This window comes from Coturnix japonica, chromosome 3 (assembly GCF_001577835.2).
Source record: "Coturnix japonica isolate 7356 chromosome 3, Coturnix japonica 2.1, whole genome shotgun sequence".
In the NCBI taxonomy this organism is placed as follows: Eukaryota; Metazoa; Chordata; class Aves; order Galliformes; family Phasianidae; genus Coturnix; species Coturnix japonica.
In genome coordinates, this window is record NC_029518.1 from 35,193,960 (window position 1) to 35,213,421 (window position 19,462).

Genomic DNA, 19,462 nt, shown 5'->3' on the forward strand with positions numbered 1-19,462 from the left:
GGGTTTAAAAATGTAAACTGGAGATCTTATTTCATTAAAAACCTGCTTAAAGAAAATCAACAGAGAACAAGAATCTTCACTTCATAATGCACTCCTGTGTCAGATGCTGTTTGGTTAGGCTGCTTCTTTGTCACCTGGTAACAAAGTGGGGTGGAATTGTTGGAGAGGAGAGTCAATCTCTACTGCTGTACCAGCAATATCTGCCTATGATGTTGTAGCCCAACATAATAAAACAGGAGGCATTATTTTCAAACCACTCTCTTGTAGATGATGAAAAACTTCACTCTTCTGCAAATTTGCTTTGTTGTGTTTATTAAAACTGCTTGTGAATGAACCATCTTTGCAGCTATATCAGGGATGAGAAAATTAGCTAAATCAAAGTGTCTTGTACTGAAACATGCGGAAAGTGCCATATAGGTTCTTTTTTTTTGTCTGGCAAATAGAATATGTGCTAGACTGTAATGTAAGTATATAAGTATAGGGCCTTAGTTATGATGGGAATTACATGATGGGACACTTACTAAAGATGCTTTTTATCAAAGTAATTGCAGAAGAATTCATTTCCTTTTGTATGTGTGTTTGTGTGTGTGTATATATATATATATATATATAATGTATATATAATGTATTATGATTCCAATCTCACTGTTATGTTTACACTTCTATGGGCTTCACTTTTTTAATGCGAGATAAATACTGTTGTTTAAAACATCTTGCGTTACAACTTCCATAAGTATTATTCCTCCCAGCTTACCTGTTGGGTGGAATTGCAGTGACTTTTGTCTTTGGTATCATTGACACTCAACTCACCATGTAGCTAAAATCTGTCACCGAACTGGTAATCTGTGGGATATGAGTTAATGTTATTTAGGGGCTGGAAGTTTTCGATTGATTCCAAGACTGTCAATCTGAATGTGAAAGAGAGTCTTTTTGTTAGTGTGTATTATAGCGTATTTCTCAGCTCAGATATCTGCAGTCCACGGAAGAGTGATTATTAATTCCTTATGTTTTATGGTACATTTTCCTTATATATTCCATTGTACTTTGCACTCAGTGTGTGCCCCTTTAATCTGGCTCATTCCATTCTACTGTTATACCACGTAATTGAATGCTGACTATAAAAAGCAATGGCTGTAAATTATGAGACTCATATTCTTGGAATGAATTGGAATGACCAGTTATGCTGTTTTTGTCTCTGTGCTTCAAAGGGAAGTGGAAGACATTTAAATGCAATTGGAGGCATTGTCTGTGTTTTCAGTGCTGGATCGCAGAATTAAGGTTGAAAGAGGGCTGTACAGAATTCCGAGTAGGCTTTTCATTCAAATGTACAAGTGTCTATGGAAAGCATTATGATGTTACATTTGTGTTGACTGAAAAAATGATGAAATCAATTACTAAAGGTGGTGAACTAAGTGTTGGTTTTTTAAAATATCCACATTATTGTATAAAATAACTAGGAGGTATGTTAAATATTTTGATGTTAAATATCCAATGTTGTTCCCCACAGCTCAGGGGAGATGTTGAAGTGGGAAGCACCAGTAGCTTGGGTAGTAGCTCTGCTGCTTGGAGCACATGACCTGTCACAAGATATTGACAGAGCTAGGCTTGATTTTCCTGACAAAGCAGCAACTGGTAGGTGATCTGAGAGCATCACACAGGTACTCAAAGGGCAGTTACAAAAACAATAGTGTGCAGTTTTTCTCATGGTACCAGATGGGTCAGTTACCCTAGACTGTGATTTAATTGGGCTCCCATTAGACGTGAGGAAGAACACTACTGGAAGGGCAGTGTAGCCCAGGATTTGGCCGCCTGCAGAAGCTGTTGAATTTTACATCCTTAGAGGTATTCAGGACTCAGTGAAACAAAGCCATACCTGACCTTTTCTAGTGCTGATGACAGCCCTGCTCTGAGCAGGGGTATGACTTCCTGAGGTCTCTTATAACCATCACTGTCATGATTCTATGATCCATACTCAAAAACATACAATTAAACTTGCTCCATCCCTAGTAGATTGGTTGAGGTTTCAGCTCTCTGCTTGAGTTGTGTTGTTGGTTGTGTTGCTACAAGAGCAGTGGTACCAACTTCTAAAAACTTATCTACATCCGATTAGGTTTTTGCTCATCCTTTATTCACTATCTTTTATTACCACATTGTAGAGTGACTGTGGCTCATTTTTATTTGAAAAATCAAGCAACGCTGCCAAGAAGGCATATTGTACACACAGTGAGGCATTATTCCCAAAGCTCTAATCCTGTTTATGAGAGAAAATAACACTACAAAGGAAAAATCCTCTCCACTGATAATACTTGAAATCTGCCCTACTTCTCGCTCTTGAAGAAAACAGAGATAATAAAGATTTATTTATTTATTATTTGTATCACACAGAGAGAGGAGAAACAAAACAAAGCACCAAACAAAAGTCACGGGCAAAATATTGAGCTTTCTTATGGGAACAGCATGAAGTTTTTCAAATTTGAAATTTTAAAATGATCTGTGTGAATGACATAAACTTAACTAAATTTCTGTTGTGAATAGCGTGTTTCTTTTATGACTTCTGAATGATTCCTGCATCTTTGCTTTTTCTAAGCACTTACTCAGCATCAGTAGCTTTCCATTCCACTTATCTTCAATAGAAAATTATCAATACTACATCTTTATAGTTGACTTACTTCATCTACTTACTTGATTATGGATGTAGTCAGTGATTTCTGCCTTGCATAGTAGCTTCAGTTCAGGCTGGTAATTTGTAAATGCTTAAAGTTTTAATGATAAAGACACTTCTCTATTTTGTCATTTCCTTTTTGTGTTTAGTGGTTATCAAAAGCACTGCAAATCTCTCATTGTGAAACTCGTATTGCTCAGTGCAGGACATTAAAAGCCCCTTTTGTTTGTACAAGGGCGGCATGTTAAAAATGTAGATTGTAAAGATTTAGCTCTATTACTTTTTAATGAAAAGGAATAAATTGACAACATATGATGTATTGTAGGTAGGAAGGCATCTAGTGACATGATGGGTTATTTGTGATGAAGATCATTTTAGCATAGCACATAGACCATTTCCCGATTGAAAAGGAGTTTCAGAAGGCAGAGCTTTCTCTAGCTTACTTTTTCTGTTTTTCTGATCAATAACACTTTCGAGTTTTGAAGAACTCTTCCAAGTTAGAGGAGGGCTAATTGATTTTCTTTCTTCATCAGGAGAAGGATAGAGTCGCTCTTGAGTGTATATCGGAAAATTATCATGTCCTAAAGGTAAACCTATTTATGTTCCGAAGAGCACTGTCCACCTTACATCACTTTTCTAATGAGTGCTCTTTACTTTCCATCTTAGAGAAAGGATTATCCAAAATTATAGGTAGCTCAGCAGGTTCCATAGACAGTTCTTCTCATCAGTCAATCTGAGACTTAAGTACTCAAAAGCAGAATGGATATCACTTTTCAAGTAAGTACTACTGTGTAATTAATTATGTGTAATTAGCAAATCTTTCCTTAAGTATTCAGACTGCAGAGATGTAATTTGTTTTCCCAACTGATCACATTGCTTTCCATTTCAAGCTGAACTGTGTCATGTTGTTTTTAACAAGCTCTGAGTAACTGTATGTTTTAATGAAAATGTTTTGATTTAACATGTGGATCACACTGTTTCACCTTCAAATAGTGTTTGTTCCACCTAGTCCTTGTAGTTGGCTTCCTGTTACATTGAGCTGTGAAATGGCATTTGGGGCAGTGTTGTCTGGTTATCTGAATTTTGTTCCTTGTTCAGCACTCAGCTGCATGTCCAGAGTTGAGCATTGGACGCTTTGTCTAGAAGGGTTCTGTGTGGCAGCAGAAAACTGCTGAAATTCAAGAAGATTTAATCAGCTGGCTTCCCTTGGTCAACTTGGTGGGTAACCTTGTCCAAAAAAAAAAAGAAGAGATTAAGTTCATTAAACAGGACCTTCAAGTCCTGTATCCAAGTCACTGATAAAACATTGAAGAGGACTGTCCATAAAATGGAGCTCTGTGGAGCCCCACTAATCACTGTCCACCATTTACTGTAACCAAATGGGTCTGTAGCTGATGAACTTCGGCCAGCCTGGGTCAAATAAAGTACCTTTTACATAGTTAGTTTGTGATAGCATTAACTCTCAAAATTTCTTTTCAAACGGAGTGGTAAACTGCTACGTTATTAATCGTTGTCTGCTTGGCTGTTTTTTAAATTGTGTTTTGCACACCTTGATGTGCAAGAGAATTACTGATCTTAGAATGTAACTCTTACTGTAACAGGTGTAAGTATTTTAGAAACTTGCAAGCACGTGCAAACTGAGTTATCAGTTGTCTTGAACCAACATGAGTTATTTTTCCTTTTTTCCATGACTTGTTTGATGCTCAGTTATGCTTGATTCAAGATATTGCTTGAGAAGAAACTCTGTAGATGGGGAGTATCAGCTTGAGTTGTAAATAGACTTTGCGACTTGCAACCAGAATTGGTATTATCGAAGCCTGTAAATGAAGGGAATGTTGTTTGTGGCTTTTTATTTTTTTTAATGGTCAGAGATGGCCAGGATCCTGATTTGTGTTTATCTGGGCAGCATGAAATCAAGAAAAATTATGGATTCAGAGGAAAGGCCTTGTTCATATGTCAGCATAAAAAGAACAAAGTAGTGGCATCCCAAACGAAGCTTCCCAAGCCTTGAAAAAAATGTTTTATTTGATAGTATTGTAACAGGAGCTGGATGGGAAAAGGAAAGGTAAATGTGGAGTTTTGGGAGATCTGGAATGCAAAACAAGCCAAGCGAAAGCTTAATCAGGATTATTAGTTGTATGTTTGGGTCCATGCATTTCTTACGTTTCACTGTCTAAACCTTGGTGACTCTTACTTTTCTGTGTCCCGTTAACCAAAGCTAAGAGAGAAGAAAGCACATTGTGGATCCTCCTTATGGCTTGTTCATTTTTTGTTTTTATTTTGTTTCTCAGTGCTTCAAAAAGAAGCAATGTGTTTTCTTTCTGAAATGAAGAATTACAATAGATTTCATGTATGGAACACCTGCACAGTAAGAAATGAAGCAGAACCTTTCAGCTCTTGCTGTTCCATGGTAGGGTTTCTGTTGCCTTTCCTTCCTGTAAACAAAGGCAGTCGCTTAAAGAGTGGGAAATAGGCTGTTTACAGGATATTTTCTGTATGAAAGGAAGGAAAAGTGCCTTTACAGAGATCAACCTATTGTGTTTAGAATATTGGAATTTATATGGAGATAAATTGAGTTTAGCTTTCAGAGGGGAAACAAGCAGGAAAGCACATGTAATCAATTCAGTCTTGACCCTGAGAAGTGCTAGATAACCCCTTTACTTGTTGAAATCAAAGCAGGAGTTAGAACGGGATGCTTTGGTTTATTCCAAAGTCCTTTATGATCGTTTTAAGAACTTGATAGGGTATAGGCCATACTTCAGAATAAAAGGTAAATTTATGGAATGCGAGTTTTATTTAAAAATCAGCCACCTCTGAATTACCGTCATCATTCCTAAAGAAATGTCATAATTAGGTTGAGAATATGTGCAGTCCACACGTACATTTCAAAGGTTTACTTGACTTGTGATATATTTTAACAATAATTCTTGTGTGAATCGAGTTGTCCTATTCTTGCTTATGTTGTGAAATTAATTTCTGTGGCTAGTTATTCCGTTTTCATGCATCTTCTCTAGAACCAACAAGAACCTTTTATTGCTGGTAAGAATTATGAATTTTAGGCATTCTAACTGTCTCCAAATATTTCAGAATAATCTGGTTTTATTGAAACCTTGTGTTTCTACATGAGAGCTGCTCTGAAATTAATGTCTCTTATTTTGTGATGTCAGCCTACAGCATCAGAGGCAAGTATTGGTGATATGGCAGCACAGGGATTGAATCTTCCCACTGATTTTTTCCATTCTGTTTTGTTATATGACAGATGACAGCAGAGGGGCAGTCTGACCAAATGGCATCTGGCATAGAAATGCATATGAAGCAAAGGTGTGGTACTGAATTTCTCCATAAGGAGAAGCTGTACCTTTTGACGTTTGATGCTTGCTGAAGTCCGCTGGAAAACAAACAGTGGATGTGAACACAGTGAGATGGTTGCTTGGTGGTGTGTTTCAGCAGTGGTGACAGACTTGGGTGAGGCAAGCCATGTTCTGGATGGCCATACACAACTATCACACCAGAAAATGAAGAGCCTCTCAATCAGTTCATCTGTATAAACTGACTAAAGGTGGTGACTATGTTGAAAAACAGTGTTATGTTTGTTAGTTTTTTTTAGCAGAGAATTTGCTCTATCAAATAGTGTTATCGTATTCTATGTATACATTGTAGTTTGCAGTGGAAATAAGTAGGAGTCATTATCTTCAGAGGGACCTATGTATATAAGTTGAGAGGATAGGCAGCAGATTTGCCTGGGAATCCAAGCAGGATAGATATAGTTAATGACAAATTATATCATACGTGCATTTCCTCTAATTCTTCTACTGTAGTCAGGCGTGTCCACAATACTTCAGACTTGCTATGTAGATCAACTCTACAGTGAATGTGCAGTAAGCTGTTGTTCTGTATGTACTGTCTTGCTATGGAGCTTATCCATATACTGACCATCTGTATAGTGTTCAGAGCACTTGGAAGCCAACTTTGGAACTGGGCTTTCTTGACCTGGATGCTGTCCATATAGGCCATTCTTTCTGGACAATCAGTTTCTTCTTTGTAGAGAAAAGATGTTTTAGAGGGAAAAAAACTTGCCAGAAAAAAATGTCTGGTACTAATGCTCTGCTTTTTCTCTGATAGGAAAATGGGAAGATACTAGAAGATTGGGCATAAATAACACCATGGGTTAAGGGAAAGATTGTTTTCACATCAGGTTTGAGAAGGAAGGAAGAATTTGTGGTGATTTAATGTCCAGCATTACATGCTTTGTATACTGGCCTTTTTTTTTTTTTTTTTTTCCTGCTTATTTTCTGTATTCTGTCTTGTACCAGCTAGTTGTGTTTGAGAATTTGAGATCAGGATGAGTGTTTTTCTAACCTTTGAAAATGGTGTGCAGTATATGGCAAGGCAACTGTTTGAATGTGTGACCTTTTGCCAAATGGGAATTATGATAAGAATTAGCCTCCTTAAATTTTGGGTATCTTAAATGACCATTTCTTTGCCTTGTCACTGACCAAGTTGGCTTCCTCAGTGACGTTCCCTGTGGGAGCAAAGCCTTGGTTTTCAGTTCCAGAAGACACTTAGAAAAACAGGAGAGGACTAACAGACCTGCAGAACAGATGCATGTGTTACTTTGTGGTGGAAAAACAACAATCCTTGGTTGTTCTCTAGGAATAGTGAAATGAGAGATGTCCAGATGTATGACAGTTGTCTTACCCAGAGGATTCTTATGAAGTCTTTTATTACAAATAAGTCTTAGGGTGCATTGAAGAAAATAAGCATGGTTTTCTCTTATTTCTGATTTGCAGTTTGTTAACATACATTAATTTAATGAAACTTGTGTTTTGAGTAATTTCTCAATTGCAGATCTTCATGCGTGTTAGGGCAAGATATTATGAAGAAAACTCTTAGAATGCTGATAAGACCATGAATTCTTCATACACACGCCAATTTATTTTTCTCAGTTCTTAATTTCTTTTCCCAGTGCTGTTTTCAAACTTGGGATTAAAAAAGATACCAGTATGTGGACAAAGGCTACAAAGGCTAGTGGACAAAGGACAAAGGCTAGTGTTTTCCCATTTGTCTGTCTCTTAAAAGAATCATTTAATTCTCTGAAGTTCACTTTGTTTTACAGATCAATGGATTCCATGTTCTACACTCGTAATAAATAGGCAATCACAATTCTTTGTGGCAGAGAACCCTTCGAGTTGGAAAGGACCATAATACTTAGACTTGTAGTTGACTTAGAATCTTGGAACTCTGTGTGCTTTATCGTTTTAGACAATATTCTGTAAAATACTTTCTAGAATTATTTTTATCCTTATGGCGGCTGTTTAGTAGAGGAAATAGCATTGCTTCCTGCTGTGTGCTTTCCTTTCTTTCAAAATGAATGTAGCATTGTGTTTTTTCAAGCTTGATTTTACTATCTGAGATCATGATAAAATAAACTGCCTTTGAAACTCTGTTAACACAGATAACATACATAGCTAGATAACCATAATGGTAGATGGTGGTTTTATGTACTGTATCTCTGTATATTGATCTGAGAGACCTATCTGAAATAGAATCAAACAATGGTCTGGGTTGGAAAGGATCTCAAAGATCATCTAGTTTCAACCCCCCTGCTGTGTGCAGGGTTGCCAACCACTAGACCAGGCTACCCAGAGACACATCCAGCCTGACCTGGACATCAGTCACGCTTTACCCATTCACTGATGCCATCCCTTCATCATAGCAGGCCACCAGATTGGTCAGGCAAAGTCTGCCCTTGGTGGAGCTGTGCTGACTGTCTTGGATCACCTCTTTGTCTTCTATGTGCTCTAACATAGCTTCTGGGAGGATCTGCTCCATGATCTTTTCTGTCGCAGAGGTGAAGCTCATTGGCCTGTAGTTGCCTGAGTCTTCCTTTCTCCCTTTCTTCAAAATGGGAGGAACATTTTTCTTTTTCCAGTCTCTGGGGACTTCACTGTACAGCCAGGGTTTTTCAAATATGATGGAGAGCAGCTCAGCAACTGCATCAGCCATCTCTTTCAGAACCCTGGGATGAATATCATCCAGCCCCATGGACTTATATATGTTCAGTTTCATGAGGAGGTCTTGGACTTGTTCTGCTGTTACAGTGGAGTGGAATCTGCTCCCCACACCTTTACCTAGAGGTTCAGGAGGGTCCTTTATAATATTTTTATATATATTTTGTTCTTCTTCCTGAATTACCAACATTTCTGTATGTTTGAGGTAGTGTTATAGTGGTCATTAGACATATTTGTTAATGTTTAAAGGACTTCCTTTTTGCCTGTAGAATGTGAAGCTTAGAGTGTTGGATGCTCTGTTGTCTGGAATTCATTCCACAGGTTGTAGCAGAATGTTTTTTAAACTTTGTGGAAAGAACTGACTATTATCTTCTCTCAAAATATTTTATGGAACATAATGAATTTTTCTCAGACTATTAATTGAAAATATTAATGAGCTACTTGCTGTAAAGATACCATTCTATGAATAACTGGGTACCCTTGATCATGACCACTGAAGCAGAGCCATAAGGAAACAAGCAGATAGTTCTGCAGCTGGTGGTTTATTACATCTTCACCCTATACTCCTCCCCAGCGAAGCTTTTTGTTCCAATTTATTGCTTAGAACTTGCACAAATAACATCTTTAAATTCTCTGTTACACCACATAAATGTGATATGTGTTGCACTATGCTGAATTTTTAAGCCATTAGGGTTTATTTATATTGTATTTCCATATGCTATTAGATTCTCACACAAATGTTCTGAAGTTACTGTGTTGGGCTTTCTTTCACTTATTCCTTAACATCGTAACTGGACACGTTTGCCTAAGAAACAAATGAACAAATAAAACAACAACCAAGCTGAACCAGTCTCATTTCACTTGCAGGTATCTCCTTATTACTTAAGTTAGAGAAGAAGTGACTCAAGTAGGCATCCTTTGAGAATCTTTCCAACCAAAGGTAAGCAAGATTTTTAACCCATGACAAATATAGCCCACCTTTTAAGTAAACTGGCAGCTCTGTTTTTGTTTGTCTTGATGTTTGTCTTTTGACATCTCAAAATCTGTATTTCTTACAGATTTGTTAAAATGCTTCTTGATATCCTGAAGGGAATTGCTCATTAAGCTCAGCATACATACAAGTGAAGTTAAGTCTTTTAAAAAAAAAACTGTGACTTGGCAGGTTACTTCTCATTAATATGGAAGTATAAGATGAATGTACAATCAAACCATGTTAAAAGCAAAAGCAGAGAATCTTTGGGTAATGATTCTGCTTTTAAGGCAGTTTCTATAATTTTTTTAGTATTAGTCACTTTTTTATTGTATTTCTGTAATGCAAAGCACAAAAGAAATAATTGTATACATTTAAACTTGGAAAAGTAAGTAGATACTCTGAGATCAGTCTATTCTAGTTTTTTTCTGATTAATGGTAAAATTGAAATATTGGGTTTTGTACTATTAGGTTAATTTTATGTAAACAAATCATGTTCTATATAATTATAAGCAAATTGCGTTAATGATGCCTGACACCGTGTTCCTTCAAGTCTATTTATTTCCTGTATATTCAAGCATCATACTTCTGCAGTAAGATAGTGTTCCACTACAGTTCTCTTCCATACTTTCTGTGTAAGAGATAATTACTGAAGCCAATGAGATAATTACTGAGCCAGCTTCTGTTCTTACTTTGAATGTTTCTTCCCAGAGTATTCCTGTTTTGGGGTGGGAAAATAAGATAAAAATAGATGAATAGATGAATCTTTTTTTCCTAGATGAATGCCCCCAAACGTTTTATTGTTTGTAAATTCAAGTCTAGGTTATGTTTACTTAGGCGGCAAACCAACCTTGTGAAAGATCATGTGTAAGCATCTAATGTTCATGCTCGTACCTAGCTTTTCTAAGTTATCTCTGTGTAGTGTCAAGGAACCATTACTGTTCTGATTGAGCAAGGTACAGTCATGCAGTTCACATCGTGGGTATTTTCTTTGTAGTCTGGATATCTGATTAGGGAAGCTAAAGAAACTTGGAGACAGACCGAAGCAAGTGCAAAATGTCAAACCCCAGCTGCCTATGTAGTGTCTATCCCTGTTGCAAATGTGGTTCTGTTTTACACTTCACTTCTGAAAGAAGGATGTTTTTCTGTGTGTGTGTGTGTAACTTACTATGTATTCAGAGATTTGTGTGAAGTGAGGTAATTGCTTTTGCATTCCTTTTAGATCTGTACAAGATTGTCAATCTATTCAGATAATTACAGATTTAGGAGAGTCTGAGTATCTGACCTTCTTTGCCTTTGGTTTGGTATAGCTATCTTATGCTTTGCTGCAAGAGGACAAATTGAACTTCCTGTCTGAGGAATTACACTAGCTGGATGCTTGATAGCTGCATGTTACAGTTTATCTGCTTTAAATAGTCTTCCTTTGCTTGCTTTATCTCAATAGCTGCCTTCCCTTTCTCATCTAAGACTGTTCAATAGTCTACTCTTTAATATTATGAAATAAGATAACCAAATGCATGTATTAGTACATCTGATGAAGCTCTGCTTTATTAACAGAAATATGATATGGATATCTGAATCTTATCTGTTGCTTTTTGCTTAAGCAGTGTTTTGCCTTAGAAGTTGTCAGACAGAGAGAACAATGCTGTAATATTACAAGTTGTGAAAAATATCTTCATTTGAATAGTACCATGACAGGAGTCAACGGGATCAGTCTTGTATAAAAAAGTTCTGTCTGAAAATCAGGAAGCATTTATTTTGCCTTGCAGGTGATTGAGAAGTGGCATAGTTAATCTCCTTGGGAGGGAGACTCCGCAAACTCTAGACTTGGTCTTAGGCAGCCTTCTGTGGGTGGCCCTGCTTCTTCAAGGAGACTGCCAGATCATCTACAAAGATCCTTTTTGATTTCAACCCTTCTATGATTCTGTGATACTCTAAATTAGAGATAATAAGAAGCACTAACTGGTCATTTAAAACATATAATATAATTTTGGTGAGGTTCACTAAAATTGCAAGTTAGGCTGGATTAACATGCAAATTAATAAAATAATAAGGTCTCCTGTTTTAGTTTTTGTTTTGTGCTGTCTGTTTTGCAGAGGGCATAGGGAAAATGGAGGGAGCAGGCTGGATTTAAGGAAAGTAGATTTGGGATCAGTTGCTAAAGGGTGCTAACTTTTAGGAGGGAAGGGAAAGAAGAGGCTATTTTTAAAAAATTGGGAGCAACTAATATAAAGTTGTTTTAAGCCCTTCGCAAATATATTTTCTGTGAGCAAAAGACTGACATAACTCTAGTGCACACTAAATTGACCTAAGAAGAAACATAAAACCACCCTAGTAGTCAAATATAAAGAATTGAAAGAAAGTTCTTGGGAGAAGAGGGGAAGGAAAAAAAAAAAACAACTTCAAGATGTGCACCATTTTAATCTCTTACTTTATACAGTTCCATTTACTGAAATAAATTAGAATATATATTTTTCTTTCATGGAAAGTGAAGGATTATGATAAATTAATTGAAGTCCTTTGTTTCTGGCTCTCGCAAAAAGTCTAAAGAAATATTTGAAGTAATGAAAAATTAATGCAAGTATGTTTGAAGATCAACTCAAAAATAGGTCAGAAACATATTCTATGAACCTATTTTCAGCTGTTACCAGAACTGTGCAGTATGAAGGGGTAGGTTAAAAATAATTACATGTTGTTGAAGAAGAGACTTCTCTGAGGAGACTGGAGAAATGAAGTGTGTAGCAGAATGAGTAATGTGAGAAATGAGAAAATGAGAATTTAGAAAAGGTTTAGGGAGAGCCACATGCCATCTACAATTACAAAGATGGTGAGGATGTAAAGAACAACAAAAAAAAGACTACGGTAAGTGCTTAAGTAGTAAAAGGAAAGCTAGGCTGATTAGTTAAACTGGGATGACATAGGTATGGGAATAGCAAAGGTCACAGAATAAACTAAGATAATCCGTACTTTCTTCACCTATGTTTTCACTGATAAGTGTGGACTTCAGGTATCTCAGACCCCTAATAATGGAGGCTAAGCCTGGAATAAGAAAGACTTACTGTTGAAAGAGGAGGATTATGGTAACGAACACTTAATCTGGACATCAAGAAATCTATGGCATTGATGGGATGTATCCACAAGTTCTGGTAGATGGCTGATAGCATTGTAAGGCCACTCTGATTTTCTTCAAAATGTCAGGGCAATTTAGAGAAGTTCTTGAGGATTGGAAGAAAGCACAGGTCACTCTACTTAAGAAGGATCTGGAGAATTGCAGAGTGGTGGTTAAAAAGGGAAAGTCAAGCATAAGTCATCTGATAGTCATCTCATCATAGAAGGATGGCTTGGTGAACAAGAAGAGAGCAGTGGACATTGTCTTCCTTGATATCAGCAAACCTTTCCAATTTGTTCCTTGGAGTATCTTCTTAAGCAGTCTGTATTGGCTGAAAAACAGCCCATGAGAGAGACTGAAAGACTGAAAACTGGCTGAACTGTCAGTCTCAGAGGGTTGTGATTAGCGCTACAGAGTCCTGCCAAAGGCCAATCACTAGTGTGTACATTACAGATTGATGCTGTCTTGAGTACTCTTTCATTTTAATTAGTGATCCAATTGATGGGTTTGATGGCATACTTAGTGTGTTTGTTGATGATACAAAACTGGGAAGAATGTCCAATACCACAGATGGTTGTGCTTATCACACATGGTGGATGTTCTTATCAATGTATGCAAATACCCAACGAGGAAAATCAAGGAAGGGAAATAGAGACCTTGGCAGAGTCAAAGTGACAGGATGAGAGAATGGGTGGAAACTGAAATACATGAAATTCCATCTGAGCTGCTGTGAAGGCTCTCAGGCACTGGAACAGGCTGTTAGGGTAGACTGTGGGTTCTCCATCCTCAAAAGTATTTAAATACTGACTGCACCCTGACCTGTGGTCCTTAGTAATGTGCTGTAGCTGACTGTCCTTGAAAAGGGGTGTTGGTCTAGATTTGTAGAAGTCCTTTCCAACTTCACTTGTTTAGTGTTTGTGTCATTCTGTGACAGTTTATAAGGAAAGGGGAAACACTGTATATTTTTAAGGCAGAAAAAAGTTAAAAACACACTGATACATTCCATGATTTTAAAAGTCTTGTCCGGGTCACAAGGTTACTTGCAATTCTTTCCTTCATAGTCAAGTTGCAGGAATAATGTGTAAGCCACTTTTCCCTTTATTAGGGAGTTTAGGTAATGGGATAATAGAGAAAAGATATGTTTTTTGGGCTCAGATCAATGTTTGGTGTTCTGTTGTTGTTTTTTCTTCTCTCTCCCAGTGAAAAACACTTAGGTTTTGGAAGTATATTTCAGGATCCAAGTGGAGAGAACTACCTTCAGTTTTTATCTTGTGAAACTGTGCTTTTATCTTGTGAAACTATAGTGCTTTTACCCTGCCTGCAGGCTATCTAATATTTGTTTGGAATAAATTTTAGCCTTAATCTTCCATCCTAAAATACCAGTGATATAGTACAGATTGGCCTCTTGTCATACTTGGTCTTCTCTTAGTTACCATTTCAAATTCACTCCCTATCTAAAAAAGGCAGGCAACTTGAAATCTTTTTGCAGGCTGACTTGGTCTGCTTATTAACCTGGCATGCTCTGAGCCCTGTCTATTTGTGAAGACTGGAGCGAGGAGAGATGGGGTCAGGGATGGTGGAGGAGGTGAGGAAGTATCTAGTTTCAAAAATAGAAATCTCACAAGTATTTTGTCTTTTTTAGTCCTATGGAAAGTCATTTGTTTGCTCTGAACGATACTTCATAGTTTTTACCTGCTAGACTTGCAGTTTTGTCTTGCCCTCTCATGCCGTTTAGCCTAGTAACTACATTTGCTTGTCAGCTTCCTCATTTTGAATGTACCATGTAATCTATCATGTATGTCAGCCAAGGTGAGTGGGGAAGGAGTGGTACAAAAGTTCCCCTGATACTCTACTTCATCTGCTGTCAGCTTTGTATGCATTTTGGTTTTGTTTGAACATATTACAAATGGAGGAAGTGATACAAATGGCTTAAAATCACACTTCAGGAAGGAAGGAGGAGGGAAGGAAGATTTTCTTCATGCATTTCTTGAGATTTCTTTGTTGTCATTTATGAAAGTAAATGTTGGACAACATTGGGAGGGGTAGGGCTACATGCCAGCAAATGCTGAGGATCAAAGTCTGCTTTTAGCAACAAAGTTTTCTTAAAAACAAACTAATTTTTTTAAACATTTTTTGAAGTGGTTATTTATAAGAGGGACAGGAACGCGTTTCCATTTCATATACTTTTTGTTAAGCATCTATACTAACTGCCTTCTGAGGAGTTGAGCTGATTCTGTATGTGGTGTGCTTCTTTCTGTTGTTTTTCTACAGCTTCCCAAAGACGAGTGATCTTCATTCTTGTTAGTGATAACAGCTAATTATGCTTGGGAGGCAGACAGATTAGATACACTATTTCTACATTCCTTAAATCTTCAGTCGGCTCCAAAGCACCATTCACAGTTATTTACTTACTACTCAAGGATGAGTGCTCTGCTTGTAACATGTTTAGAAGTTAGATGCAAAGAATGTGATTTTGATTTTTGACTCTGATTCTTTTCTTTCTTTTTTCTTTTTACAAGAAGAGAATGCTTCTTGCTCATTTTAAAATGTAATATACTTTTGTAAATACGTATATATTAATATATATAAATATATTCTGTTTTGTTCTTGGCAAGGCTTATAAGACATTGAAGGTCAGATACGTCTGCAGGTTTAATTCAGAACCTATCTTCTAGGGAGAAAGTAAGTTGATGTCATATTTCAGCCCTTTTGCTTTACATATGCTAATTATTAGATTACATTTGGCAGTTAGTGATTTTATTTAGAGGAAGAGGACGTGTGATTGTTAAATGACAACTGTATGCTTTGCTGCTAACTCAGTCTTCAGGGCAGCCAGTGTTTAATGGTATTGTTAGGTTTAGCAACATAATCTTGGTTCTTTTATTTTTGCCTTTGATATGCTTTGAAACATCGTGAGATAAATGTATTACTTTTTTTTTTTCCTGAAGGAAAAAGTGTAGCACATGTAATCTTGGTAGATTCTAAGTTACTAAAGCGATGTGATTTTGGATGAAGTAGGAAAGAAACTTGTGCCTCTACAGTGAATTGCTGGGATTGTCATTCTGCATTGAGGTAGTGATCTAGTAAAAAACCTATCAGCTAAGTTTAATCTAAGCTTTCTTTTTTTCTTTGTTAAAACTATGAAAATAAAAATGTGAAACACAAAAACTGACATACTGAAGTCACATTGTAGTTGACAAGTGTGCTTAAGGAAATATAGTTTTGTCTGTAAGCTCTATGATTTTTATTCCTCTTGCCCTTGTATTTGTTATTAAGCTCACCCAGGAAATTAAACTGGCTAAACCACATGCTGAAGCAAGGCGGAAGATTCTGTGGTGAGCTGTAAACTTTGTTTCTGGAACTGTATACTGAAGTAATTATTTCATCAGTGTAAACTTGGCTTTCTTGATTTAGTAGAATTAAAACACATTTTTAAACAGGCGTACTCATGACATACAGTAACATTGTCATGGTTGCCAGTGTAACAGCTGCAGGTCTACAGACTTTATAAGGCTCTGGGAAACTAAAACTGTGGCTGTACTTTTGGGGTGAGAAATAAGACTTTATAATCTGTTATCTGTTTTGAAGCAGCTTTTTTTTATTATTATTATTTCTTTCTTCTTGTTGCTTTTGTGTAGTCCATGTGGTTGCAAAAGAGGAAAGAACTGAGCTCAACTAACATATACAACCTTCCTGGCCATATTACTACGTACATTTATATATGTTATATATTCTATGCATGTGTTCATGTACTTCCTACCCCCAAAGGACTGAGCAATCCAGACTGCATGTAGTAGGAGGCCTAGAAACTGACTGGCATAGGATGTTGCGTATATGTAGAGACTGAGAAACGCTAGTAAGGAAATGCTAATTTTAGTCAACAATGATTTGATACTGCTTAATTTGTCTAATCCCATTAAAAGAAATTTCTCTAGCAATTCTTTGTATAGTTAACACATGTTCCCTGCTTCTCCCAACTCTTATACCTTGACTTTTCATACATCTGTAACTTAAGTTTCTATCTGATAGATTTTTGTTATGTCTAAGTGTCTGCTATGGCTAGAATATACTTAATGTCTCCTTTCAGTCACTGATAACTGTAGTGGTTTTGATGCAGACGTCTACCTTTGTTATTTTAATTTGCTTATTCACATATTAATTCTGTCCTTTTTAAAAGTTACCTTTTTTTAAAGTATTCAACAACTGTCCAACTGTGTTGGTTATACTACTCAGTGGAGATTTTACCAAAATGGTTTTATTGTATGTTTTCTTGCCTACTATGGAGGAGAAGAACTAAGCACAATGGCAACAGTTATTTCTTCATTTATGTATAAGTCACGGAAAGGAGTAAAATTACTTTATGAGAATGGAAGAGCTTCTTCGTAGAGTTTGATTTTGATTGATATTTAAAGAATCTTTCTGTTGATCACATATTGTCTTAAATGTTGTTTGTTCTTTCTATAGAAGTGTAGATTTCCAAAATATATGTGTTAATTACTCAGACTTAGTATCTCCTTTTGTTGTCATGTCTATAATTGCTACATGTGGAAGATAGCTTGAACTGAGTTTCATGTGGTGTGTTTTTTTCTATTACATTCATATTTAATTTTCAAAGTGTTAATGTATTTGGTGAGGCTGAACTGGAGATCTATTAAACTTTCTTTTTGCCTTTATTTTTTGGAGGGTTGCTTGGTAGTTATGGTATTTAACAAGAATGTTGATTGCTGAGGTTCGGTCTTGTAGACTTTTTGCAGTAAAGGTTGAATTTCCTTCTCTGTTTCAAACAGAGAATTGGGAACTTATTTTTTACTGGGTTGTTAATGATACTGCAACACAGTGGGAATACATAGTTACAGATGTATCTTACAGAGCAAACTGAATACTGGATAAACTTTACTCTCTTTTTTCCTTTATATATATTATTTATAAGAAGCTAAACTGAGTTCTAAAATGTGGAACAAAAGGTCTCCACAGAAACAACTGAAAAATCCTAAATTTGTATTTGATTCCTTGTGCAGTGGTTCACTTAATCTACAAGTCAACCTGTTTGGATAGTATTTCAGAGCAGGAAAATGTTCAGTATGTTGTACTTTAAAAGCTGCTCTGGATAATCATTTCTGTATTCATATCTCAGTTACACAGTTTTCCATAAAGCTTCTTTTTTTCCAGTTGACTCAGAATTTTTATGCTAATGTGTATTCTTTCATCAGTGTCTTTAGAAATGTCACTGAGGTTCTGTAGAGCTCAATGGAAACAATGCCAGCCTTGTTTAGCTTAAGTACAATATGCTACCATTGTAGTATTGTCCAGATTTTTACGTGCATATCAGAATGAGATGGAATTCAGTGCACTATGCAAACTAACGTTGGGTCATTGTTTGTTCAGGAACAATTAACTATCTCTAAAAAATTAGTTATGAATGCTGTAATGAACTTTTTGCTCTGGTGCCTGCTTAATAATAATTAGGTTTATTTGTGTTTATTTTAATAACCTTAATTTAATAATCTTCATTTTAATAATCTTTACAATTAAGACTCAACAGTACTCATTTGAGCTGTACACTGTCTGAGCAATGACTGTGATCTTGTTTAATGTCTTCATCAATGATCTGGACAAAGGGATTGAGTTCACCTTTTGGAGTCTGATGATGCTGAGCTGGGAGGAGTAGCTGATGCACCAGAATGCTGTGCTGCCATTCATTGAGACCTGTGGACACAGACTGGAGAGCTTGGCAGAGAGGGATGTGATGAGATTCAACAAGGGCAAGTGCAGAGTCTTGCATCTGGGGAGGAATAACTGCATGCATCAGTACAGATTTAGGTGCTTACCTGCTGGAGAGGAGCTCTGCAGAGAAGGACCTGGGGGTTCTGGTGGAAAACAGGATGGCCACGAGCCAGCAGTGTTCCCACATGGCCAAGAAGGTCAGTGGGGGATCCAGATTCTCATTAAAAAGAACGTGGCCAGAATATTGAGGGAGTGATCCTCCCCTTCTGCTTTGTTCTGGCAAAGCTACATCTGGAGGACTGAGTCCAGTTCAAAAAGAACTCTAGAGAGAGCCCAGTAGAGAGTCAAAAAAAGACAATTGAAGGCCTGGAGCATTTCCCATATGAGGAAAGAGAAGGCTGAGAACTGATTTCATCAACACTTACGAATATCTAATGGGCAGGAGTCAAATTAATGGGGCCAGGGTCTTTTTGGTGGTACCCAGTGACAGGACAAGGGGCAATGGGTGAAAGTTGGAACAGAAGTTCTGCACAAACGTTCAAGAGAACTTCTTCACTGTGAAGGTGACAGAGCACTGGAGGAGGCTGTGGAGTCTCCTTCTCTGGCGATGCTCAAATCGTGCCTGGACGCTACTCAACCTACTATAGGGAACCTGATTTAGCAGGGGGGATGGACTGGGTGATCTTCTGAGGTCCCTTCCAAACTGTGTAATTCTATGATTATACGATTCTTAATATTAAAGTGCTGTTCCATGAAGGTGGCTTATAGTTGGTTTGGGTTTTGTGCTTTTTTTGTGGCTTTTAATTGCTCTTCTTACAAAACCAGTTGTCACTGTGCCTTAAGATGTTGCATTACTAATGTGTTACTAAATTTAAACTAACTTACTCTAGTTTCTTAAGTAGCTGGAAAGGAATTAGTTGATTCATTGCTTTATTTTCAGGTGATTTGATAGGTATGTCTGGCAAAATTCATGGCCTTCTGACAGC

At 36.9% G+C, this 19,462-nt stretch overlaps 1 protein-coding gene across 9 annotated transcripts in view; it reads left to right on the forward strand.

Annotated features, from left to right (window-relative positions):
* Window positions 1-19,462, forward strand: part of SIPA1L2 (signal induced proliferation associated 1 like 2) — a 131,000-nt gene that overhangs the window by 17,909 nt on the left and 93,629 nt on the right. For 8 of the 9 annotated variants that reach the window (XM_032443332.1, XM_015857876.2, XM_015857869.2 and 5 more), the window contains exon 2: window positions 9,541-9,613. The gene's annotated coding sequence lies outside the window, so the exon portion shown is untranslated. Of the gene's footprint in view, window positions 1-9,540; window positions 9,614-15,367; window positions 15,435-19,462 lie in introns of all 9 variants that reach the window. The other variant, XM_015857870.2, reaches the window with a different exon arrangement.